We start from the raw sequence: 26,723 nt of genomic DNA on the forward strand, positions 1-26,723 counted from the left end.
CTGACTCACCTCCTCTGCCTGTTTCTTCCCCTCCTGTCAGGCTGCGGGGTGTCTGGGGGAGATGTTCTACCACAGAGGCAAGCTCTGGCCACAGCCCCAGGCTGCCCTGGACATGTGGTATGGTACACCTTGCCTATGGTGGCAGCTTCTAGCTGGCCTTTCTCTCTGCCTTGTTGGATGGAATTCCTGCCTTTTGAGGGCCCACAGCCATCCAGTAAAGCCACAGGCATGGGAAGACACAGCCCCGCTTAGCCGGAGGCCAGAGACTTGCAGCCCACCCTCCTGCTGAGTGCTCTTGGCATGGCCCCTTCCTTTTTCTAGGAGATCCTGCCAGCTTTTGTCACTTTTGAGCTTCCCTGGGATACAGGCGACACCCTCACCCAGAGTGAAAATCCAGGGGCAGGCATTTGGCCCAGCTGCTGGTTGGGATGCTGCCATCCCATATCAGAGTGCCTGGGTCTCAGGCCCAGCTCTGCTCCTGGTTCTGGGAGACCCCAGTTCTGTCTTCAGTACTTGTGTTCCTGCCCCACAAGGGAGACCTGGATCAGATTTCTGACTCATGGCTCTCTTTGTCTTTCTGTCTTTCAATGATTTTTTTTTTTAAATTAAACAAACAAATGGATGGCATTTGGCATTCCATTCAGAATGCCTGGCTCCAGCTTCCTGCCAGTGCAGACCCTGGGAAGCAGCAGGTGGAGCTGAAGGAGTTGGGTACCTGCCACCGTGTGAGACCTAGATTGAGGTCCCGGCTCCCAGCTTCAGCCATAGCCCAGCCCTGGGCACCGGGGGCATCAGGGTGAGCCAGCAGGTGGGAATGTTCGCGTGCACACTCGCTCGCTCCCTCTTTCTCTGCCCTGGAGCAGACCTCAGTCGGGTGTGCTCCCAGCTTCTCCCCCGATGCCTTTACCTTCTCTGCTAGTTCCACCTGCTCCTCAGTGTCTGCCCCCCGGGGTGGGGGCAGAGGGTGGGGTGGGAGGTGTGGGGGTGGCAGTGTTCTCCTTGGGATGTCCCTGTGTCAGGGCCTCTAGACTTCAAAGCTTCGAGACCTGAAAAGCACCCTGTGGGGGTGGGGGCAGCACTACTTGGACCCCCTTCCTGTACTGTGCTACCTCCCCCAGCCCTGCCTCCCCCCTACCCGGCAGGTGGCTATGCCATCTGTAGGACTGGCACAAGTGGAGCGCTGAGGTCAGGTGAGTATAGGCTCAAATCCTTCTGTGACCGGCCACTAGCCTCTCTGAGCCTTTGTGTCCTTGTTTCTAAAAATGAGGATACCCCACACCTTTCTCATGAAGGCACGGGGAGGCACAGGAATATCACAGGTAAGGTACCTTGAAACGGTAGGTCTATGTTCTCTCTTTCTCACCTCTGGGTCCCAGCCAAACCCAGAGACTGCAGAGGCCACAGACATGAACCCTTGCTTCTCCTGACCTCTCGCCATGGACTCTCAGCACGGCCCTGGACGAGCCTGCTACCCCCACCCCATCGCCCGCCTCCCTCCCCCGGGAGCAGAGACACCTAGTTTCAGCCCTAATAATACCTGAATGAGATTTATAGGACACCTTCCTCCCCAGAGTGCCACGTTGCTCACACGTTGTTCTTCTTATCTTTAGATTGCCCCGGGAAGTGAGCGATGGGACAGGCACTTTTCAGCTCTTATGGAAATGGAGACAGAGTTGAATCCTGGTACTTGCCAAGGTCCCAAGGTCGCAGGATTGGAATACAGAGCCACGCTGTCCCCAGGTCGCGAGACCTCCTCAGGAGGGGGGAGCCCAGCATGGAGGGAAAAGGGAAGAAGCAGCCACAGCCTTGGGGCTGCAGAGCCCTGGGCAGGGTAGAGGACGAGGACCCAGCAGTCCTGCCCCTGGGGGTCATCTGGGACTTGGCGGGGGGGGGGGGGTGGGGGGGGATGTGCCCCAGCCCACCCCAGGGGGCCTTTGCCTTTGGCTGTGGGCCTCACCTCTCCTCCACCCTTTCTGCCCCATCACACCTCATCAGAGCTGTTCCGAATCTGATGGGCTGTGGAGTGCTCTGGCCAGACCTCCGGCCAAGGGAAACTTTGCCACAAGCATGTCCACCCCGGAGACGGAAGGCAGTGTGCTGGGAAGTTGCCAGCCTCGTAGGAGTTAACAGGAGTCCCCCTCCCCAGCTGTCCTCCCCTTGGTGCTCCTCTTCCTCCCTCCTCCCGCTCACAGCAGGCAGGGCCTGGACCGGGGGAGCCGTGCTGCTGTGCTGTTGCCAGGGAGCCGAGAGGCACACTTGAGCTATGCAGGCAAAGGCCCGGCCTGTCAGGGTGTCTGGGATGAGCCACCGGCCTGTGCCGCTGGGCTCCGAGGCGTCTCGCCTCTTGTTCTGTGCCTGAGAACGGCGAAGTCTGGCGAGGTTCAAGGGCAAGCTCGCCATTCATTGGTCAGGGGTTCTCGATGTCCATCGCTTCCAGGGATGGCCCCCCTTCTTCCTGGGTGCCTTTGGTCAGGACCACATACCCTCCTCCTGCTGCCCAACCCCCCTCCAAAGGCCCCTGATAGGACAGCCACAGTGGCTGCAGGAAACCCTTGAGGCAGGATCCCGGCCTTGCTGGCCTGCTCTCCATTCTCAGGGCCCCTGTGGGCCCCACTCCCCTCTGACTCAGAGCACCCTTGGGCCACCAGCCCAGACAGGAGACCAGAGCACTGTCCCAAAGACCGAGGCCTTAGATTCCTTCACACCCACATGGCTCTGTAACAGTGCCATCACGTACACTGTTGCTAGGGGAGTGTCAGTGGTACCGTATTTTCCAAAATGGGGCAATATCAAAATGTAAAACGGACATATACTTGGTCACAAACAAGTTGCACTACTAGGAATTTGCTTTGTGGCTATATTTGTGAAAGTTCCCAAAGAAGAGTATACAAGGCTGTTCACTGGAGGATTTCCTCCCAGTAGTGTGAAGTGGGGTGAGCGCTGTGGCATAGCAGGTCAAAGCTGCCACTTGGGACATCAGCGTCCCACATGAGAGTGTTGGCGTCCTGGCTACTCTGTGCTTTGGATCCAGCTCCCTGCTAATGCCACCTGCAAAGCAGAAGATGACGGCTCCAGTACTTGGGCCATGCCACCCTCATGGGAGACCCGGATGGAGTTCCTGGTTCCTGGATTCTGCTTGGCCCATCCCCGGCTATTGCAGGTATTTGGGGAGCAAACCGGCAGGTGGAAGACAACACATTGGGGCGCTTTCTCTGTTGCTTTGCCTTTAAAATAAATAAAAATAAACATTTTTTTCTAAACACAACCATCAGCGTGCTTGTAGATGGATTGTTTCTGGAAATGCGTGTTGGTTGGCTCCCTCTGGGAGTGGTAGGGATGGAGGATCCACTCTTCCATACTGTTGGGTTTTCCCTCCATGCTTGTTTAATTCTTTCACTGAAAACTGTTAAGAGGCTATTTAACAGAATAGGCTCAACTTCTGCCGACCAACCTGGGGTAGGAGCTGCAGGAGTGTGCTGGTGCTGTTGCAGGAAAAGCCATCCCTGAGGCACTGGTGGCCTCCGCCACTGGCCACTTTCAGGTGAACAATCACATCAGTATGCTGGCTGCTACTGTTCATGAAACACCTACTGAGTGCCAGGCTTACTCTGGGTCTTGCTTCATGCCTGAGTGTGATTGGCAGGGTGGGGGCGGAGCCAGGAGCATGGGAGAGCTGGAGGAGGCCCAGTGCTAGCTCTGGGTTTCTCTCCCATACATGTTGTTCCTCCACCCTCAGGAGCTGCCTGTTTTAGGGAGGAGGCCCTTGGCTACTCCGGGGTGGTTGGTGCCGGGCAGTAGATCCCAATGGGGGGGGGCGAGGAGTGTCCATACAGGCCAGGGCCCAGTCTGCTGGGGGTAAGCTGACTTGGGCAGGGTGGTGGAGGAGAGTGGACCAGGCTGTGGAAGAGCCTATTTGCATAGGCAACCAGTGCCTGGAGAGGAAGATACCATCAGGAAGAAGGCTTGGGAGCACTGGTCACCACCCCTGCTTCCCAAAGAAGAAATGGCCCGGAAAGCGTCTGAGTGGCCACACAGAATCCCCTACACCTGTCCCAAGTCAGGGGCTATAGCAGCTGGCAGAGATCTCCAGTGGATCCCTGATGTCCTGAGACTGGGGGAGGGAGCCACGGAGTTGAGCTTCCCAGGGTTTCCTGGGAAACTTGTGGGGATACTAGGTACCTGAGCAGCAACTGGGTCATCCCAGATCAGCTGTGGGGCTGGAAGAGCAGGGAGGAAAGAAACACTAAAACCCACCAAGTGGAGTAGACTGTCAGCGGCCAGGCCATGATTCCTTGTCAAGTCATGGCTATGGGCACTACTGATATTCCCACTTTACAGAAGAGGACACTGAGACCCAGAAAAGCTAGGTTAGACAGAGAGTAAGTGCCAGAGGCCAGAGCCATGATTTCAAATGAAGTCTCTGTGGCTCTACACTCTGGATCCCCAAAAGACTCCCCAAAGAGCATTCTGAAGTACCTCCAAAGGTGCCCAGTTTGGCTGGGCCACGCAGAGGCGGTCCCCTCCTTGTCAACTCCCACATATAGAGAGATGCAAGCCCCTCTCCTGCAACCTCACATCGTCCCTTGCTTGAGGTCTTGGCCCAGTTCCATCTAATGCCATCTATCTCCTGGAGTGCGCTCAACTCGGGGACCGGGCTGGAGGAAGGGGTTCCAGAGCCTCATCCAGACTGGATGCTTTTGGTTATCCCTCTGCCAGATGAGCAGCTACCCGGGCTCCACGTTCTCCTTGGGGTCCTTGACCTGAAGGAGCCTGGCAGGAGGGAGGAGGGAGCTCCCAGGCCTGCTCCAGGGCTTGTGGGGGCTGGCTGCGGGGCCCCAAGGAGGACAAGAGAGAATGCAGAGATGGTGCCCAGGCAGCTTGAGCCACTGGACTCTTCCAAGGCCAAAGGATGCTGCCAAGAGAGGACAAGATCTCTCTGTCTCTCTCTCTCACTGTCCACTCTGCCTGTCAAAAAAAAAAAAAAAAAAAAAAAGAGGACGAGAGAAGTTCTGGGGAAGACCTCTTCCCGTCTCAGGACACTGCTGTCTTTCCTGGCCCAGCCTGCAAATAAAGTCTCTTTGCAAGGCATTCTGTGTCTCCAGCCAGTTTCTGTGTGAGGACAGTTAAAATTCTGCCACCAGCTAAGACAACTGCTGTTTTGAGGTGTGGTGGGAACCTGGTGGGGGTGGGGAGGAGGGATCAAAAAGCTTCATAAGGCTGCGGGGAGACTGACCTAGGCTAGGGTCATCTGGGGAAGACAAAGGCTGTGGGCGGCCCAAGGCTCATCCTGCCTTGAGCCTGGAGGAGAGGAGAGGGGGAGGGTGTGTGTGTGTGTGTGTCTGGATTGGGGGCCAGTCCCCAAGCCCCTCCTAAACATCCGGCAGTGTCTTCCCATCCCCAAAACCCTATAAAACTTAATCCCATCTGATAGACCCAGAAATGGGCTCAAGGGGGCTAAGAAGTACGCCAAGCCACACAACCAGGGTTCATCTCCGGGCCAAAATGCGATACGTGGGAGCTGGGGGTCCTCTAACAGTCCTGACAAGTTTTGTCATGTCTGCAAAATTCACAATCATGGCGTTCATTCCCACAAGGCCCTGGGACCCCAAATAATAACACTCGCTTGTGCCAGGTGCTCTCCCGAGGTCTTGCTGGTTCCCTAAATCACAGCTTAATCCTCAGATGTCCTTGTGCACTACTGAGCACTAAATTCCAGTTTAACCCATCACGAGAGCCAGGCTGAACTGGCCATTCATGTGGGGCCAGGATGCCGCCCAAGCGTGTCTGTCTGTCCAGTTGCAAGGTACTTAGCCACCTTTGGCTGGATCTCGCCAAAGGGCCAGCGCCCCCTCAGCCTAGCCCCTGCTCCGCGACCGCAAATGAATGGCTTCTCACTCTCCCCACGGCAAGCCCGGGCCGCGTCCGTTTGGCTACGGACCGGTCCAAACCACTGACCGGCAGGCGGCGCTTCCCGGGACTCGTGACTCCCCCCTCAAGGGGCTGCAGGCTCGAGCCCCAGGGCATCGGGAGGAGCCGGGACCTCAGGCGGGAGGGAGAGGTCTGGGGGGCCTGCGGCACAAAGAGCTTTTTATTCAAATTTGTTTAGAGTTTCGCGAATTTGCATGAAAAATGTGTGAGAAAAGCCAGCTCCAGTGACCTCATCCGCACCTGCCATTAACGTTCAATTAGCCGCTGAATAGCGGCTGCCGACGCGACGTGCAGAGAATCCGGCCTGCCCCGCGCAGCTAGGGCGGCGGGCCTGGCCCGGGATAGGGCGAGTCCCGGGGAAAGGGGCGGGTGCAGGGTCTCCGGCCGAATCCCCGCGCCAGAGCCACCGGGCATGGGGGGCACCCCGACTCTCCGAGGGGACGCGGGGACCTCAGGACTTTAAGCCCCAGGCAGTTTGGGGCGCCCCGGCGCCCTGGAGATGCCCGGCTACCCTGGGCGCAGAGGACAGCGGGCTCGCCCCCGACCCGGGCCCGCAGGTGGATGGTCGAGTGCTGTCCCAGCTCAGACGGGCTTCCCCGCCACCTTCCGGACAAAGTGTCAAGTACAAGTTCAAGTTCAGGGCCAGGCCTGGGGGGGCGCCGAGCCTTCCCCGGTCGCCTTTGTTCTCCGAGAAAACCGCTCCCACGTCCCCTCCCAGGCGGGGCCCGGCAGAATACCCCCGCCCCGCCCCACCGCGCCCCGCAGGAGCCGCCTTCTCCCGCCGGCGCGGCGCCTGTCCCCGGGTCCCGGCGCCCCTGCTCGGGGCCACCGAAGGGTCTAGGGGCTCGGGGCGGGGGGAGGCGCGATCAGAGCCCGTGGGAGCCTCCCCAGCCCCGCAGTCCCAGCGGCAAACTGCGCTCGGTCGGACGGATGCCCGCGCTGAGGTAAGAGCCCTTGGCGGGGTTCGCCCCGCACCCCTTGGGTCCCTCCCCCGCCCCACTAGGCGACCCCAGAAGCGGGACTGAGGGCTTCGAGGCGCACAGCGGCGGATGGGTTGGGCCGCTCCGCTGGGCCTCCGGGGGGCGCGCTGACGCTCCCGTGTGCGGGGCAGCTCCAGCCCTAGGGTGGGGTTCAGAGGGCAGGGAGCCCCGTGAAGGCCTTTCCCAAAGGGGCCTGGCTCACCTGTCCCTGGTCAATAATCCCCTGGGACTCCTCTTTCATCTCCCCTTCTGGCTCTGTCGTTCTCACGGCTCCTTTCAGGTTTTGGTTGGAGGGGACACCATTTAGAATCCAGCTCGGCAGGCCCCAGGCCCCTCTTGGAGACGTGGAGAGGGGTGTGTGTGTGTGTGTGTGTGTGTGTGTGCTGAGGGGGATCAGCTGTGCCCACTCCATCCCTAAATCTGCCCCCCACCCCCAGCTCCTCAATTAAGGTTCTGGGCGCAGGGGCTGCCAGTGGCCGCGCAGGGAACGTGCAGGGCCTTTTCCCTGTGTGTAGACTTCTTGTGGTCCCTGGATCTTGAGTGGGGACAGGTAGGGATGCCCCTCGACCGACCAGCACGTAGCCAGGCTGAGAACGCAGAGGGCCCCTCCTGGACAGCCCGTGACCTTGCCTCCTGTTGCTACCTTCCTCTCCCTCGGGTGATCCTTGGAGATCTGTAGGGTACAGCTTTACAGGCAGTTTCTACCATCCAGAGGATTTCCTTTCTAGAGTCACAGCAGGTGACAAGGCGCTCACTGGGGGGTGGGGGGGGGTGGGGGGTGCTTTTTCCCTGCAGCCTCAGGCCTCCCTCCCCTCTCCTCCAGATATTCCCCTGATTTCACCCCTCTCCATCTCCCCAGGCCAAATTGTGGCCAGTGCCTCCTCCTCCAGGAAGCCTGCACAACCCCTCCCCCCATCTCTCCCTCTCTTAACACCTTCAGCAAAGGTTCAGCTGAACTGCCAAGTGCTTGCTAGATATACGATTCATGAACTAGTTTCCGGAGGGATGAAAGAATTTCTGGATGAATAAATCAAAATGAGATGCATGCATTGAAGAAGCACCGAGAATCGAGTTGGTTTTGTTTTGTTTTTGCTACTGACCTGAGCATAAGATAGCATTCCCTAGGGACTCCTTCCCCACTGTCCCATCACATGTGAGGTCTCATTCGCAAACAAGATCCAGGGTGACAAGGCTGGTTCCATGTGCTCTGTTAAAAGGAAAGGGGGGGAAATCATACACAAATCGCACTTTTACAAAATGTTAGGTAAATGCCAGCTCTCTCCTCATGCAGCCCCCCCCCCCAGTCCCCAGAGGGCCTGGGAAAGCTGAGGTTTCGCCCACTGTAAGAGCCCTGAGCCCCTCCTGCCAGCCTCAGGGGGGCCACCAGGACCTGGGCTGAAAATGGAGACTGTGACCTACCTACTGCAGTTTTGGGGCCCCCGATGATTCATCACTGACAAGCTGATGTCTGTGGAGCCCGGGAAGATGTTTACATTTGTTTAAAAAGGGAAACGGATTTTTCCCCCCCCTGCAAAACTGGCCACAGTGGCTGCCCTACACTTTGTCTCAACTTCTGGCCCGAGCTCTAATCTGATTCACCCCGGGTTGTTGTGACACCTTGGACAAGCCACTATTTTTAGTCCAAGGCTCCCCAGCCACAGCCTGCAGCAGCCGGAGAGAGGGGCAATTGATTCTTGCGGTGTCTTCACTCACTCACTCTCCGCATCCAGTGAGGCTGGGTCGTTATCGGCCCCCTTTGCAGAAGGGAAACTAAGATGTGCCAGGGTTGAGAGCTTTGCCTCCAGTCTGACAACTGGAAAGAGGAGCAGGCGGGCTTTGAACTTGGGAGGCTGGTCTAGCTGGGTGTGTGCTAACTGCTCTCACACCCCCCACATTGTACCTGGGTCCCCACTCTCATAGGCAAGAAGGAATTGCAGATGGGAGGGGGATGCTGAACAGCCCAGCCTTTGGTCCTCTCCTTTACAAACCATATGACTGTTGCTAAATCTGACCGTTGCTGAATCTCCATTCCTCACCTGTAAAATGGGCTCAGGGACTTGTGAAGGTGAAGTCAGGTGCCGTGTTTGGGCCAGTACCTGAGGCTTTGCAAACAGGCACAACAACCAGTGACAGCCACAAACCACCCTAATGGCAATGTCACTGTCAATTTGCATTTTCAAAAAACAATGCCTCGCCCCTCCCCAGAGGAAATAAAAGAAAAACTGAGCCAGGAGGGCTCTAAGTGCTTTAGCTCTACCCTGAAGGCTGGTAACCCAACAGGCCGCTGGATACTTGAAATCTTGTCCCTCTCGGGCCCTAAGCACCTGGGGAGGGGTGTGTGGATGGCTGAGCAAATCGCAAATCAGAGGTCCACACAGGAGACTCTTAAGAAGAGAGATGTGGAGCGTGCACTGTTTTCCTTGCTTGGCCGTAAACTCTGACCACTGCCTCTAGATAGGACAGTAGGCTAGAGCCTGCTACAGTAGCAGCTCTGCCTTCTTCAGTTGAATTACTATGTGTGTATGTGGGATCTGTTCTGAGCCAGGCATTGTTTAAGGCACTGGGATATAGCGGAGAGCAGAACGGAAGCTGCCCTCAGGGAGCTGCCGTGTGCAGACGTGTGCGTGTGTGGTAGCAGAGGGGACACAGCAGCAGCTCTGTACAGGACCCCGGGGGTGGGTGGGAAGGGTGGGCTGGGCCTCCTTAAAACCAAAGACTGGAGCTTTCACACTGCTGTCCCCACCTGTGGGCATCACTAAGGAGAGTGCAACATGGACAGAGACTGGACTTCTTCCCGTATCAGGAGGCAAAAAGATTCTGCAGGCTAAGTTCCCAGTGAGCAGGCAATTCACAGGTGCCTGCCTTCTCCCTGCCACTCCCATGGGATGCTGGGACCCCGGGGAGGCTGACATCCTGGCCATGGTACAGGGACAGAAGCCAACAGGACTAGGAAGAGGCGAGGCTGTGTCCAGGACTCAGGGCAAATCAGTTAACCTGTGGCTGGCAGCTCTCAACTGTCTGTTTCAGAGATGAGAAACTGAGGCTCAGAGAGACTGAGCCAAGTGGTTCAAGGTCACACAGCTAGCAAGTGGCTGGTCTGGGTCAGACTTGAACACAGGCAGCCTGGCTCCGGGGTCTGCACCTCCACCTCCATTATCAAACTGCTTATCTAAGAGCTGAGGGATTTAGAAGGACTTGTGTGGTACCCTAGTGTGAAACCCATTCTCAAGAGTACTCAGAAGCCAGCGTTAAGTTTCCATGTGTCCCCTCCCTAGAGATGTCTGTGGCACTCTCCCATTTGAGACCATCCCAGAGTCAGAGTGGGGGGGGGGGGATCTGCTCCTGGTATGTGCCTAGCGCAGAACAGGGATTAGTGACAGTGGCATTCCATACTTTATTTTCCCACAAGACCCCCAAAAGGTGCCCCACCCTGCTTGGAATTTGAGAAAGAGGGTGTTGGAGAACACCTTGAGCTTGGCATCAGAGTGCTAGGAAGAATCCTGGCTCCGCCTGTCCGCGCTGGGGTGTGTGTGGAGGGGAGGGGGTCTTTGGGCAATCTCAGTGTGCCCTTGAGCCTCTGTCTCCTGTCTGTTGAAGGAAGCTGACCGTGTCTCTTTGGGAGCAGACAGTCGCTGGGGTGGAGATCTCGCTCACCCAGTCTCAGCATAGCCAACGCTCCTGGTTTGTTCCTAGGCCAGAGAAGCCCCATTGCTTTCATCACAATCCCAGGGAGAGGACGGAAGATAAGGGAAGGAGCAGGGATGGGCTCCCTTGGAGTCTCCCTCCCCAGGGTCCACCTGGCAGGCCACCTCTGTCCTACACCCCAGATGGGCTTGCTGCAGAGAGGATGGGGGGAAGGGAGAGGGGTCGCCCCAGGAAGCGAGGCTCTGCTTCTAGCCTGGTGCCTTCTGGTTAGAACCTGGCACCACGGAGCTGGCCATGAACAGAATGTGAGGTTAATAAGATGTTCCTGGCTTTTCCGGGTGGAGATAGAGGCTCTCACACCAACCACCTGAAATACAAGGCGCTGGTGATGCAATAGCTGGAGTAACAAAAGCTCTTCGGCGTGGAGCAGGCATTGGAGTTAAGCTTGGGAAGCCCGTATCCCCTGTCGGAGTGGTTTTCTTAGAGTTCCCATCCAGCTTCTTGCTAATGTGCTGGTGATGGCCCAAGTAATTGGGTTTCTGCCACCCACAAAGGGAGACCAGGATGGAGTTCCTGGCTCCAGGCTTTGGCATGGCTCAGCCGATGGAAGATTTCTGTCACTCTGCCTTTCAAATAAGTCAATCAATCTTGAAAACAAAACGAAAAAAATCTTTGGGATTCCTGGCTCCACCTTCTCCCAAATGGGACAAGCCTCTTCGAGAGTAAGAATTCTGATCACGGAGGATCTGAATTATGGGCATTTTCCAGCCGATCTATACCTGGGGGTCTTCAGCCTAACTCACTAGACTTCCTGGTAGAGCCCCGCGGCCAAAGCCCCCCCCCCCCCCGGAGGGGGTGAGATGCGCAAATCAGGAGCCAGATGCCTCTAAGGGCCCCAAATGCATTTACCCTGTGACGTTCTTAGAAAAACAAACCTAGGGAGGATCGGCTGAGGGTGGGGCATCCCAAGAGTTAGGGATCAAGGATCGCAAGGGGCGGATGTTTCCTTGGGATTCGTATTCATTGTATTTCTATGATTTATTCTAAATCTGCAATTCGAAGAATCGCAGTCGCGGGCGGTCCTGTCGATGGCACTCCTCTCGGTCCCACCTGCACCTTTTAGAAGTACCGTAATACAGACCCTGGGAATGAAAAAGGGGAACACTGTTTTGCGACGTGTCATCTTTAGCCTACTGCCCACCTCTGGCCCCATTCGGATCTATATCCCCTGCCTGCAGAGGTCGGCAGCCGTCTAGCCACGTGGAGAGGGGAGGCCTACTTTGGAGACGTGGGCTGTCTCCCGCGCGCTCCGGGAGCTAGGACGTGGAGCCTCCACCGCGCAGTCGTATTTACCCCCAGGCCGTCGTGCAAAGGAGCTCCTCGCGCGGCGTGGTTCGCGCAGCGGCGCGCGCGGGGTGGGGGCGGTGTCCCGAGGAGCAGACCAGCTCCCGCACCTGCGCTCCGCCTCCCAGGGTCTCCTTGGCGCAGGGGGCGCGCGCGCGGGCTGTAAGTCCGAGAGGACGCTTCACTCTTGGTCCCTAACTCGGGCCCTGGCCAAAGACGCGAAAAGAAGCCTTGCTTCTCTTGTGAGCTCTCCAGACGGAGACCACCAGCGTGCCTCGCCCCATCGCAGCCAGCCAGCGGCTGAGTGATGGCGGCGGAGCCGTCCCCGCCGGAGCCCCCGGCGCCTGCCGGCTTCGGCCCTGCTCCCCGCCGCACCTCTGGGTTTCTACTTTCGGTTTTTGCTCACATCCGGGGTGTCAGATTTTCCCGGAGATCAGGATTATTCCATCATTTATTCTAACCCCAAGCTTCCAAGAAAACCCACAATGAACGTTATTATCTGCACTGCTTGGCCAGACTGGATAAGATGGGAGAGCCGTCGGGTTCTTCCTGGCGGAAAACGTAAAAATGCCTTGAGGTGGGTGACGCAGCGCCCTGACCCTTGCTTCCTAGAATTCTGAATCTTCTCTCCAAGGGGAATCTAGTCTGAGAGAGAGCGAGAGCGAGCGAGAGAAATCTCCTTTCTGATTTTGTGGACTGGAAAGAAATTGTGCTGATCTGATTTTCGAAACGGCTAGAAAAGAGGGCGAGAGTCCTGGGCAGGGGCGAGAAGTCGGTGCCTCAGACCTCGGGACCCGAGCTCGCAAGGCCTCAGCCAGACACAGATCGCTCCCGCAACCCCAGGGCTCCCTCCGGCCGCTCCGCGCCGGTAAGCGGCAAAGAGCCTGCGTGCGGCCCCCCAAGGCCTCGCGGTTCGCCGTGCCCTCTCCGCGTGCGCCCGGGCCAGGCCGCCGCTCGTGAGCAAAAGCCAGGGAGCACTCAGGGATTCCGGAGCCACTCCGAGGGCGAGAGCGGGTTTGTCCCACGACCTCGGCGCCAGGAAGCTGTAGAAAGAGACAGACCTCAATTTTCTCCCCTTGGAGTTGAAACAAAACCTGAACGCCAGAGGTTGTCGGCACCGCCAGAGGTGGCGCCTCCGCGGCGGGGGCGTCCAGAACCGCGTGTGCGCGCGCGGTTCCCAGGCCTGGGTTCGGTTTCTTTTCTAGTTGTGGCCTTAGGTTAGCTCCTTGGCCCGTTAGCTAATATAGCCGGCTCACACGCAGCTTTTATGCAAACGTAGAGCCTGATCTCACGCATCTCCGCGTCAGCCAGACCGGCTGGAGAGACGAAGGAAAATTCCTGATAATTAGAGGGCAAGGTTCTCCCGGGGTGCCCCTAGTGGAGTGGCCTTAGTTTCGGTCGAAGAACAAAGGGCTTAGGTGCCTGCGCGCCGCGCGCCCTCGGGGCCCGGCGCGCCCCCCATTCACGACCCCTCCCCGCGCCGCGGCTGCCGCGGGCTTTGTGCGCTGGGACCGCGCGCCGCGCTGCACCTGCCCGCGTTTAAGTACCTTGGCTAGGCAGCGCGAGCGGCTGTTCTAATTGCCATTTCCAAAGTACCTGCTCATGAATAAACACCAGCCCCATTTATCAGGTACTTAGCGCTCATTGTGAAGGGGAAATTGGTCCTTTTCTCAAAGTGTCTATCCTCAACCCATCTGCACAGTCCTGGTGCCGAATTTCCCCCACCCTTGAGTCTCTCTCTCTCTCTCTCTCTCTCTCTCTCTCACACACACACACACACACACAACGCGAGGCTCCTCCAGGCTAAGATAAACTCGCTTTTCTTCCCTAAGTGCGTGATTGAACCACCACAATAGGCGGAGAGGGGGAGGCCACTGGGTCAATAGCCTACCTCTCTCCCATTGATAGGAAAAGTCAGCGTGAGGAATGCAGGGGCCTTCGGAAAGTCTTGTCCTGCTGTTCTGGCCAAGGGGGACTTGCGCAACTGACAGGGCACGCGGCCCTGTGGGTCCCCCAAACACTGGGCAAAATACTAGAAATGGTGGGCCCAGGTGTCCGGGGTGCCAGGTGGGCCCGGCTGCACTCCATCCCCTTGGGCCCCACATCTGGGTCTGGCTCTTCAGTCTACGTAGCGCACAGGGGACAGCCTCTATAAGAATCTGAGTAACTCAATAGGCAAGTATCAGACAACGTGGCTGTTCCAGAACCCGGCTGGGCCGAACAGCAGCTTCTGGCCCTGCCTTCCAGGGTTTCCAAGTGCAAAGGGGGTGGCCCGCCCAGCCCACACACCCATGGTAGCCCCCCCCCCCCCCACCGCCCCGTGGCGGGTACGAAAGTGAGAGAAACGGGTATCAATCTGTAGATTCCCACAAAGCCACAGCAGTCAATTTATAAATGTTCTCGCGACCTGAGGGCGCTTTTCTCCCCCCTCTGCCCTATGCATTCTTTCCGACATAGCGCTTTCTGCCGACACGGGAGCTCCTCGGGACTGGTCCGTTCCCTTGGTGGAATTCGCCCTGAAACACTATCGATTTTTCTGGACCTGCACACGGCCACAGGCAGCTGTGAAAATGAAAGTGTTTGCTAAGTGTGGCGATTTCACCAATCCCACCGCTTCTTAGCATGGCTTTGTCTTCGTTCCGGCTCTCCTGCTTGCATTCTGCGTTTCACAAACAGAATTCCAAAGGCGAGCTGGGCACAGTCGCCCCGCGCTTGTGGCTCATGGCTACGGCCACGCCGCCGGCTTCAGGGGACCCGGGGTATTTTTAAAAATCGCTGCATTTTGGCATTTCTTTGAGCGTTCCAGCATAAACGCAGGCGGCCTCTGAAATTTCAGTCCAGACTCTTGCCAACACTGGGTGGGACCCGTGGGGTCCCTGCGGCCATGCTGGGTAGTGCGCAAACCTGCGGGGGCTCAGGGCTCTCCTCGAGAGGCAGGCAGGTGCTCTGGTCTGAACAGGTTGAACCCGAGACCCGAGGCTGCCGTTCTCCCCTAAAATGCGTGTGGCCCGGAGCCCCCAGCCCCTCCAGTTTCCACCCCTGTGCGGGCGCGAGGCCAGCGGGGAACGTCCCCAGCCCTGGCTGCACCATCGTGCTCCCCTGGAATGTGCCCCAAACACAGTAGCTCGGTTTTTTTGGGAAAAGTCTAGGAGAAACACACGTGATCTCGTTTCTCCTTATGATGAATAGTACACACACACACACACACACACGCGCGCGCGATCTCGTTTCTCCTTATGATGAATAGTAGGTATCTGGTGAGGTGGGAACGGAATGTGACGAAGGAACCGCTCGGAATTCCCAGGTCCTGGGCCTTCCCCGCTACACATCTGCTCCTGCGTGGGGAGAACGCCTGCATTTCTGCCCCGCGGCTCCCGGGCCGCCTTCTGCCCACGCGGGTGCATTTTGTCGCCACCGAGTCTGCGTCCTGCCTTCCTGGCCCCGGAACCAGGACACCACCCGCTCGGGGCTGCGGGGCGCCACGCTGAAGGCGGGCGGAGGGGTTCTCTCTCGCTCCGCACCGCGTGTCCCAGGCTCATTCTCCGCCCCCGCACCCTCCCCACCTCGGGGTGCTGGGGCTGAGTTTCCCCACGGACGCTTTGCTTATTGAATTCAGAGAAAATTCTGGAATTCGAATTTGTTGCTCTTGTGTGTTTGTTCTGGATGCTGCAGTGGCGTGCGTTTGCGCTTCTAGAATCTACGGATTGCAAGCAGGCTGGTTGCGGCAGCGAAGGGCTTGGGGGACTAGGAGGAGAGGGCATCAGGACAGTCTCCACAGGCCCCAGCAGTGCCACCAAGGCGCACTGAAGCACCGTGGGAGCAAAAAAGCCTTCAACTTGAACCCCTTCCGCCTGGGGCGCCCCTATTTTCACTCCTCTCAGCTGTGCCTGCTCTTCCTGGGGACCACAACCCGACTCCCCCAAACCCTGGCAGAGGAGCCAAGTGCAATCCCAGCAGAGCGCCCAACATTCCCAGCCTGGTTCCTTCTGGTGCAGCCAAGCCTGGAGCCTGGGGCAGCCGTTTTGGAAAAAGCCGGTGGAGGCACTCCCTGGAGGCACTCCCAGGAAGCTGTGGGCATGAGCCAGGCACACTTGTCCTCAAACCACCCGCCCTCCCCAGATTCCAGCTCCCCTGCGCCTCTTCATCTTGGTTCCTCGGTCCAGTGGCCTCAGAACTCTTGGTCCCTGCATCATCTGGCCGGGAGCTGGAGAGCCCGGGCCAGAACGGCTGTGGGAGTGGGTGGGCAGAGGTAAACCGCAAAGGGAGCTCGGGCAAGACCTGAGCAGGCCTGCGCTGGGGAAGGAGCCACTTCTGCCTTTGCTCGAGGCCAAGAAAGGAGCACTGACGGCCTGAGCCCCAGCTCTGGGAATTCTAGAGGACCAGTAGCCCCTGGGAATGTCATCTTGCCCAACCCGGGAGTGGCGGGGATGTGTGGTCCCGTCCAGGTCTCACTGAGACCCCTTAGGCACCCTGATACAACGTGCCTCCATCTTGATGCCAATGGCCTTTCGTCCCCCAGGGACCTGCATTGATCCCAGGGGGACCTGTCACCACCCCCTCCCCCCACTGCAGCTTGGGGTGGTGCCCAGCCCTGCCCCCCCCAATTTCTAGCCTATCTCAGCCCCAGCTCTGCCCTCCAGGAAAGAGAGGGAGGTGTTGGCCTCTGCTGACCCTGGCACCCTTGAGGGCTGTCTTCTGGGGGCTCAGGGGTCCTTGCCCTCTGCAAAGGGGCAGGTGGAAGGCAGGTTCCCAGCCCTCTGGGAGTTTCTGCTCGGTGCTCACATCTTTCCCTCACCCACGACGTGGATGGAAACGCTGAGGCCGACTGGCTCAGACTGGCCAGCAGCTGGCTGACCTTGGGTGTGCCCCTTCTGGCCTCGGTGTCTTCCACACATGCGCAACCGTTGGTTCTCTGGGGGTGCAGGGCAAGAGTTGAGGCTGTGAGCAGAAAAGGCCAGCAGGCACCGGCCAGGCACTTCTCACACTCCCTCTGCGCACTTCACTCTCTCAACCTCTGTTCCAGTCTGGCCTGCGGTTCCCTGGATCTTCCCATAGCGGAGTAGAGAACCGAGCGGGGAAGATTTCCTTGCTGGGACTCTCGGGTTCAGGTCGGAGGGTCACGTGCGCTGGTCTTGGTCGCCTCTCGGCGCGTCTGTTCCAGAGCGGCCGGCAGAGGGCGCCCCAGGCCGGGGCGGAGCCGTTCGGTTGCCTTTCCCGGGTCCTTGGCGCCACACCGTGGGGCTCTATGGTTCAGAGCCGCACCTGACACTTCCAAGTCGCCAACTGGTCTAGTCTCACGGACAAAGCCGCAGAAGCGTGCGAGGCAGTGCGCAGGGCCTGGGAGGAGGTGGACACACAAGGGCAGCGTTGTTGCGTGCGCCGTGGAGGCGAGTGCGGGGCAACAGCAGGTGTGCGTGTCTTCACCTAAGCCTGCGGAAGCGGGAGCAGTCGCTGGGACGTGGCCCCTCCTCCTTTCTGAGCTGGCAGGGTTTTCTAAGGCATTCAGTCCAAGCGCCCTTTTAAAAGACAGCGGCAAACGGGGCCGGGAGGGTGGCAGGCCACGTGTCGGTCCTGCCCAGGTCCAACAGCGCCGCCGCTCAGCTGTCTTCCCAGGCGCGTCCTCCTCTGCTATCAAACACTGACGCTGCACCAGGGAGGGAGCGCCAGCACGCGTGTGCATGCCCGGGAGGGAACCGTCTTCAGGCCTGCGTGCCTGTGTGTGTTCCCCCATAAGGTGTACGTGCAGCTGCACAGTGTGTGGAGACGTATCTGTGCCTACACAAGTGTGTGAGGGGTGTGTGTGTGTGTGTGTGCGCACGCAGTGGTAAGAGTGTGGACAACCTCGTGTTTCACTGCTCCCCCTATTGAACCCTGAAGCCCATTCTTGTTCCTGGGCCCCACAGACAGAAGGAGTGAGGGGGTGAGAGGGTCGAGGGGCGCTGGCTAAGGGGCGTGGGCCTGCCCCAGTGCCCAGCAGGCTCCAAAGGGCTGCAATTACGCCAAGCCTCCCCTGGGCTGCAGGCGGAGGGAGGAGGAGGAGGAGGAGGATTACGGCAAATTCATTTCTATTTTCCAGCCCACTAAGCCTGCAATGTGTGCCCGGTGTTAGCATGAGAATGGGCCGGGGCTGCTGACCCACCCCCCTACTTACTGAACCTCACCCCCCCACCCCCCCAGTGAATAACAGGACTCACAGCCTCCCGGCCTCGTCTCTCCGACCAGGGCCTGCAAAGCCACGACTCCTAATCAGGGTAATTTAATATATTTTAAGCCCCCGGCGGCTTTATTTTCCCTCCTTTTCGAGTTTGTTTTAGGCATTCACAGCTCTCACCCATCATTAGACGGCCTTATTTGACGGATGGAACGAGCTGCTATGAGACCACAGCCCTTTGTGTCTCCCACATAAGCTGGGCTTCCCCGTAATTAGAATGGTATTCCCAGCCATTGAGGCCTTTCACGGGGCAGAACAAAAACTCCCCCGAGGTGAATAGTCCCCAACTCTCAGCTCCCTGGCCGGCACAGGGGCTGTGAGTTAAAGGGACTCCTGGGGAAGGCCGGCTGTGAGCCGGGCAAGCAGAGGTCCCTGCAGCACGAGGAATGTAGAGGTCACAGAGTGGGCACCAGACAAAGGCTCCTGGATGTCACCGACACATGCTCTCCCCCCCCCACCCCCCCACCCCCGCCAGCCTCTGTGCTCCGAGAACCTGCACCTGTGCACGGGCCGGGGGTGCGGACCCAGGCTGGAGTGTGTGTGCGGATCCTGCCTCGGATGTGCCCGTGCGTCTACACGCAAACACACACCGGGGTACCAGGTCACTCACTCATGGCATCGGGATCACGTAAACAGGTACAGGAATATGCACGCCTGCTCGGTCACGGGATCACCATGTCACAGAACCAGGTCGGGAAAGACATGTAAATACACACAGTCACACACGCTGCACCCCGCCCCCCAGACCCAAAGCCAGACTACAGTTTGCATCTGTTACACACATGGCACTTAGCACACGCTCACATAGGTCACCCAGACTAAGGGTAGCTTGTGAACACACACACACACACACACACACACACTACTGCATTGGGATGTAGCCACACACAACCTCATTCTCCAGTGGCTCCAAGGCATTTGCCAGCTGGTATCCACTGTGCTGATACCTCTACCCCCAGTAGACGGACTTCTGGCCAGCTTTCTTGGGTCCATGCTTAGCCTGTGTCTAAATACAGAGCTCCCTGTACACACACACACATGCATGCCTTCTGGGTCCCACTGGCAGGAGAAAACAGGAAAATCGTAGGCCATCCGTAGGGCATCACGGTGTCCGCATTTCTCGGCCAGCCACTACCAGACAGACCCCATGATCAGACGTGCAGGAGGGTCTCAGGGAGAAGCCCTCACCCAGCTATGAATTGCAGGGTGAGTTCTGCCCCTAGGAGGGCTGCAGGCTCCTCTGGGGCTCGGGCGGCCCCAGGCCCCCTGGGCACAGGAAGTAGCCTTTCCTGGGTCTCTGCCTTGCAGCTTGCTCCATGGGTAGAAGGGAGGTGTCTGGCCCTGTCCGCAGCAGGCAGCTTCCCCCAGGACCCAGGAAAGACTCAGAAAAGCAGAGAGCAACCCGGGCTGAGAGGCGGCACAACAATGCAGCCTCCTAACTGATCCCCGGGGGAGCAGGCCGTGGAGAAGCAGTGAGTGCCCCGTGTCTGGGAGGAGACAAACAGGGGCAGGGCGATCATCAGTCCCGGATGCTGTGGGGGAATTTGTATATTTAATTCAGCTCTTCTGTCAGACCCTGTACCCAGGGCTTGGAGTCCAGTGGCAAGTAACATAAAAGGCTAGCTTCAACGCGAAGCCAGGCACACACGATTGGGTCTGGCCCAGGGAACGGAGGTGAGGCTGGCGCTGAGTGTGAAGTGGCATAATGGGTCTCTCTCTTTTTAAAAAAATGTATTTACGTATTTGAAAGGCAAAGTGACAGAGAGGGAGGGAGGGAAAGAAGGAGAGAGAGAGAGAGAGAGAGAGAGAGAGAGATAAGTCAAGAGAGAGAGAGAGACCTTCCATCTGCTGGTCCCCACAAATGACAGCCAAAGCCCAGGCTGGACCAGGCTGAAGCCAAGAGCCAGAAACTCCATCTATGTCTTCCATGTTATGACAGGGGCCCAAGCACTTGGGCCAACTTCCCTGCCTTCTCAGGCATATTAGTGGGGAGCTGGCTCAGAAGCAGAGCAGCTGAGACATAAACTGGTGCTCCAATCTGGGATGCCAGTGTTGCAAGCAGGGGCTTAGCCTGCTGTGCCACAACACGGACCCCAGGGGCCTCTCTTTTCCACACTGGAATGTTGGCGTCAGGGACTGGAGTGGGCAGTTTAACACTGTGGCAGCTTGGAGGTCGCCTGTTGGAGAAATGATGGATTTGCTGGCCTGCAAGGCCTCTGTCCACGCTGGTGCCTGGACTGCCCCTCTGGGCTCATGACTTTCTCACTGCACCACCCTTCCCAAGGTGAGTGGTCACTCCCCAGCTCACTGTGCACAGCGGGCACCCAGGGCCTGCGCCAAAGCCATGCCCAGGCCCGTGGGAGGACAGTGGCTGAGCCCCACTCCAGGTCCCCAGGGGCAACAGAGGCTCACAGTGCGCTTTGGCTAAGGCGCAGCAGAGGTCAACCTCCTTCATGGCTCCTGGCTTTCTAGGGGTGAAGCAAAGTCCCCGGGTTATTTTTCCTCTTCCCTGTGGGGGGAAAAGTCCTCTGGATCTTACTAAACCTCATTCTTGTTCTGGACTTTCTGAAGGGATAAGGGTGAGGATCTCAAGCTCAGAGGGATTTGCATGCTTGTCCCCACCCCCAACTTAGCTCCCTTTCCAGTAAGAGGGGGAAGCCATCTCACTCTCGCAGCTTCTGGTGCCCGCAGTGAATACCTACCAGAAAATGCCAGTATTTCCCTTTGTAGAAAACAGGACCCAGGGCTAATTACAGAAAAAGGGGTGCTATGAGGCCACTTCGGATGTCTTTGTTTTTGTCTTAGCACAGTGTTGGATGGTGCCATCTGGGGCACCTGGAACAGTTCGTGGGCATTGTGGCACTGTGGATTAAGGGTCCACTTGAGATGCCCGCGTCCCATATCAGAGTGTCTGCCCCAGAGTCCCGGCTACTCTGAGCTTCTGATCCATTTACTGCTAATGTGCCTGGGAGGCAGGAGATGATGGCCCAAGTACTAGGACTCCTGCTACCCAGGTGGGAGACACAGGTGGAGTCCTAGTTCCTGGCCTTGCCCTGGCCTAGCCCTGACTGTAAAAGGGCATTTGGGGAAAGTGAACCAGGCAATGGAAGATTCTCTCTCTCTCTCTCTCTCTTTCTCTCTCTCTCTCCCTCTCCCTCTCCCTCTCCCTCTCCCTCTCCCTCTCCCTCTCCCTCTCCCTCCCTTTCTCCCTCTGCCTGTCACTCTGCCTTTCAAATAAATAAATAAACCTTTTTAAGAATTCATGGAAAATGGAATTAAAAGATGAGTTTGGGGCTGGCATTTGTGGTGGAGCAGATAAAGCCACCACCTGTGGTATCAGCATCCCAAATGGACACCAGTTTGTATCCAGGCTGTTCTACTTCTGATCCAACTCCCTGCTAATGTGCCTGGCTCAAGTGTTTGGGGGCCTTGCCACCCACATGGGAGACCTGAAGGAAGCTCCTGGCTTCTGGCTTCCACCCGGCATCTAGGCATCTCTTTCTGTAACTCTGACTTTCAAATAAATCTTTTTTTTTTTAAAGGTGAGTTTATTTTGATGCAAAAAAATCCATGCATGCAAGGACTGTTTAGAAAATTTGTGGACAAAATATATTATTAAAAAAACTGTGCATGGATTTCAGCATTTTTACACCAAAATTAACATAAGTATTTAAATATATTTATTCATGTGAAAGGCAGAGTGACAGAGAAGGAGAGAGAGCGAGGTCTCCACCTACTGGTTCACTTCCCAGATGGCCTCATTGACTGGAGCTGGGTTGGGCTGAAGCCGAGAACCTGGAACTCCATCTAGGTCTCCCTGTGAATGTCAGGGACCCGAGTGCTTGGGCCTCCATCGTCTGCTGCCTTTCCAGGCACATTGTCGGGAAGCTGCATTGGAAGTCTCTTCTCAAGTGGGACGCTGGCATTGCAACTCAGGCCTAACACCCTGCACCATGACGCCCTTCCCTAAACCTATCTCACAATCCCATCTGCCCCTGGACTTTTAGAGAAGTGCCCTACTACAGCGGCTGGGGGCCTGGGCTCTGGGTTACAACCCAGATTCAAAGCCTGTTACAGCTGGCGTGACTTGGGGCCTAGATGTCTTCACCTGTTAAGTAGAACTGGAGGGCCAGTGCTGCGGCTCACTAGGCTAATCCTCCGCCTTGCGGCGCCGGCACACCGGGTTCTAGTCCCGGTCGGGGCACCAGATTCTGTCCCGGTTGCCCCTCTTCCAGGCCAGCTCTCTGCTGTGGCCAGGGAGTGCAGTGGAGGATGGTCCAAGTCCCTGGGCCCTGCACCTTCATGGGAGACCAGGAGAAGCACCTGGCTCCTGGCTTCAGATCAGCGCAGTGCGCCGGCCGCAGCGGCCACTGAGGGGTGAACCAACGGAAAAGGAAGACCTTTCTCTCTGTCTCTCTCTCACTGTCCACTCTGCCTGTCAAAAAAAAAAAAAGAAAAAAAGAAAAAATAGTAGAGCTGGAAATAATCTCCACTGTGGCTGATGTGAGGGTTAAATGCGCTAACACGTGCGAAAGAGCCCCCCAAATGCCTTCGCATGCAATAAGTGGTGATTGATGGTGAATTCTCAGTAAATATTTGTTGGGTTTTCATTTTGTTCGGATTCAGGATAAACTTGTGAGAAAGCGAGGTCTTCCTGACCCTCTTTCCGCGGGGAAGTGGCGGGAGGCGGGAGATGGGGCCGGGGTGGACGGAAGGTACCCAATGATTGAAGGCTTGAGCCGGGTCAGGCTGATGTCGTTCCCGAGGTCGCCAGCAGGCGGCGTGCAACTTCCCATTCCGTGCCGGCCCCTGCCCGGGAAGCGGGAGCGAATTTCCACACCCTTGAGAGCACCTGCCGTGCACAAGGCACCCGCCAGGCGCTGCGGGACACCTCGGCGACAGCACTGCGGGGAAAGTGGGAGTGCGCGGAGCGCGACGAGCACACGTGGAGACCGCTGTTCCGAGTGCTAGGGCGCTTTCGCTGTAACCGCGCTGGGGTTCGGATCCCGGGGGGCGCACCTGCTGCCGAGTTCCGGGCTGAGGGCTCTTCCCTGCCTGCAACCCCCAGTCGTTGGCGACCCACGCTAGAGAGGGGCGGCCGTGTGCTTTGCTTCTCCTATGCGACCAGGGACGTTGCCCCCCAGCAGATACCTCGTCCCAACGACCTGGGCGAGACCTCGGGCTGAGGGCTCCTGTACAAGTGGCCCCTTTCACGGCAGTTTGGAGATGAGAACCCTACCCCCTCTCCCTGGCCCTACGCAGACTCTAGAAGAGGTAATGCTCCAACCCCACCTTGACAGGGGCGAGTGCACCGCGAGGCCCTTGGCCGTGAGCAGAAGGGCTCCCGATTCCACTTGCAACCACCACGTGTCTCCTTGTCCACTGCCCGCCGGCAGCCGCAGAGGAAAGAGCTATTTCGGGAGCCCTGGGGTGTCCATAGGTCGGCATGCTTGTGTCTATGTACCTGTATGACCGCTTTCCCGGAGATTTTAAAGTGTCACAGCTCCCTACAGTCCATCATTGCTGCTAATTAAAATCCGATTTTCCCTCAGCTCAGGATTGCCAGCGTAGGAAAGATGTGTGTGTGTGTGTGCGTGTGTGTATGTGTGTGGGGGTGGAATGGGAGGTGGTTTCAACCTTGCCCCAGGCGACAGCTGGCTGGGGCAGAGGGATCTGGAGAGGGTGGCACTGGTGGGCTCCCTTCACACTCAAGGGGGTCCAGCGTCAGAGCCAGTGGCTTCAGCCGGGTGCAGGCAGCTCACCCCCACTGGCTTGGGTGGCTGGCTCCTTGCTTCCCAGAGGTTCCTCAGAGAAGCAGGGCTGGAGTCCGGAACTCCACGTTTCCAGCCATGCGACGCTGGCCTCTCACTACTTCTTGTACCCTCTGAAGCCCAAATGTCAACCCCTCAGACCATGCAGGCTGTTTGGGGAAACTGAGTCCCCCAGTGAGCCTGGTGCTGGAGGCATTGCTGGATCTTTGTCTCATTTAACCTGCACACTCATCCACGAACGCTCACATTCTCCTCCTGAAGAAGTTCCTGGAATGGAGATCTGGCCTGGGCAGAGGAAGAGACAGGGTAGCTACTGATGGCTGAGGTCCCCTTCCCCTGGGTCTTGGTCTGAGGAGCCACGGTGAGACCCTGGGCAAGGCAGAGCTGGAAGGCCTCACTTTTCCCATCTATAAAATGGGTGTGAATATGTTTGCCCAGTCCCCGACAGAAGCCACAGGGACCTAGAGAGGTCCTGGGAAATGGGCTGGCTGGGAGGTGTGGGGGGGGTCTTCCTTACATTTCCCTCCATGAGGACACTCACGTTGCACTAAAGAGGGACACTTATCCGGGCTGCCAGCGGCCCCCTGGGGAGAGGAACTGCCTCCCCCCACTCCTGTTTCTTAGGAAACTGTGGCTGAGAGCAGTGAACTGAGGAGTGATTCACTTAAGGCCACCTAATGAGTGAGGGGGAGGAGAAGGAGCCTGGGCAGGGATGGTGGTCTGGCCTGATCTCCCCACCCAGAGCCCTGGTCCAGACACTTCCCCATGCCCGCATCTGTCTCCTTGTCCCGTAAAAGCGAGGCGGTTCAGAAGTTGGCACTTGGCCCATTGTAGGGACAAAGCTAGTGGCCGGCTCTGTGGCATAGTATGTTGGGCCTTTGTCTGCACCACTAGCATCCCGAATCGGTGCCCATTTGAGTTCCAGCTGCTCCACTTCCAATCCAGCTCCCTGCTGATGGCCTGGGAAAGCCTTCAAGTAGAAGAAGGCCCAGGTGCTTGGGTCCCTCCACTCATATAGGGGACCTGGCAGAGGCTCCTGGCTCCTGGCTTCAGATCAGCCCAACTCCAGCTGTTGTGGCCATTTGGGGAGTGAACCAGCAGATGGAAGACCTCTCTCTGTCTCTCCCTCTCTTTGTCTATAACTCTGCTTCTCAAATAAATACATGTTTTTTAAAAGGGAAGGGGGACAAAGCAAGCCCCCAAAGATCTGACCCCCTGCCCAGTGCAGGGAATAGGGGTCAGGCCCCAGCATGGGGTGGCCGTGTAGACCTGGGAAGTGGCTGAGAAGGCAAAGATACAGGTCACTGCGGGGCAGGTGCTGACGCCAGGGTGGGCCCCCAGTATGGTTTTCAAGGTTTCCCCAGGCCCAGGGTCTGGCTTTCTGCTCCTGCTCCTCTCTCTTCTTTGGAAAACCTCCCTCGGTGGCCCCATCCACCTTCCCTGACCCCACCTATCTTAGAGATTGAGTGGGCGCTGCGGTCCAAGGTGCCATCCCCAACTCCTGCAAAAGGAACGCTACTGAGCTGCAGATAATTCACACCCATCCAACACGATCAGGAGAAACTGGGTTCTGTCTCGCAGCGGCGCTGGAGAGGCCAGGCACACAGCTCTGCCGTTGGAAGGAGCAGCTCTGTCCTGGTCGGGAACGACTGAGACTGGCTAGCTCAGTGCATCAGAGAAGCAGCTTAGATCTTGGGAGTTCGATCAGCAAAGGCATTGCGCCGCCGCGGTGCTGGGCGGGGCTGCTCATCGCGGAAAGCCCCTCCCTCACCCTGCTGCCGAGGCTGCGACCCCAAACTATTTTCAGGGGCCTTACTCTTGGGCAGCCCCTCCCACTGGTGTCCCCGACGTACGCTCGTCAGCGCTCGCACAGTGATCTCCATTTTAGGGGATTAAAAATCAGAAGTTTTCTGAAGGCGAGGATTGCCCCAGGAAGGAGTCCAGGGCTCCCTCACCTGCAGAGGCTGGACTCCCGCGGGGACGGTGGGAGCTGTCCGTCCCGTGGTGCTGAAACACCGGCTGCCTGGGCAGAGGTCACCCACAGAAATTCAGCCACGTGCCGGCTGACCACGGGAGGGAAGTCGTCCAAGCCATCAGCATCTGGCCCCCAAACCTTAGGAGCCCCCTCAAAGGACTCGTCACTTCCAGTCTTGCCCCTCAACCCATCTCCGCAGCATGCACAGTGGTCTTTTCTGATCATACTGGCAGCCCTCCTGGGACTTCCTGCATCACTGAAGGTAAAACCTAAAGTGCTTGCCCTAGCCAGTGTGCTTCCTGCCCCCAATGGTCCACAGTGGTCTCTGCCTGCTTCTCCCACCTTAAACACCAACAGGATGGCAGTGATGGCTGAAAACCGCTTCTTGCTGGTTTACTTTGAATACAGAGATGCTAAGATTTGCTGCAGGATTGGAGGTAGGATGTGGGAGGAACAGTGGTGGAGCATTTAGGGTGATCAGCTGGAAGGCTGGGGTTTCTGTCCCCTTAACTGGGGGAAGTTGAAGGAGGAACAGAGTTTCTGGGGAGAGCAGATTGGTTCTGGACGTGTTAAGTTTGACAGGCCTATTAGACAGCTGAGGGTGAGGATCTGGCAGACAACTGAATGCATAGGCCGGCATTCAGAGGAGAGGGCCTGGCTGTCAGCCTACATGAGGGGTCTTCAACAAGTTCATGGAAAATGCGTGTTATGAAAAAAACTATGCATGGATTTCAAAAATGTTTGCACCAAATACACATAATTCTGTTTCGCAGGAACTATGAGACAAGATGAGGTCTAAGGGCTGAACACTTGGGCAGTTTGATTTTAGGAGAGAAAGATGGGGAGAATCAGTCAGAACACTGGGAATC

The 26,723-nt window shown here is 57.6% G+C and overlaps 1 long non-coding RNA gene across 1 annotated transcript in view; it reads left to right on the plus strand.

The window, feature by feature from the left end:
* Positions 1 to 6,242: 6,242 nt before the first annotated feature.
* LOC149123183 (uncharacterized) overlaps positions 6,243 to 26,723 on the plus strand; it is a 43,272-nt gene continuing 22,791 nt past the window's right edge. Inside the window, exon 1 of the long non-coding RNA XR_016217620.1 lies at positions 6,243 to 6,872. This is a non-coding gene — a long non-coding RNA (uncharacterized LOC149123183). The remainder of the gene's footprint in view (positions 6,873 to 26,723) is intronic.

Source organism: Oryctolagus cuniculus, chromosome 12 (genome assembly GCF_051225735.1).
Source record: "Oryctolagus cuniculus isolate XC-2025 breed Fujian yellow rabbit chromosome 12, ASM5122573v1, whole genome shotgun sequence".
Taxonomy (NCBI): Eukaryota; Metazoa; Chordata; class Mammalia; order Lagomorpha; family Leporidae; genus Oryctolagus; species Oryctolagus cuniculus.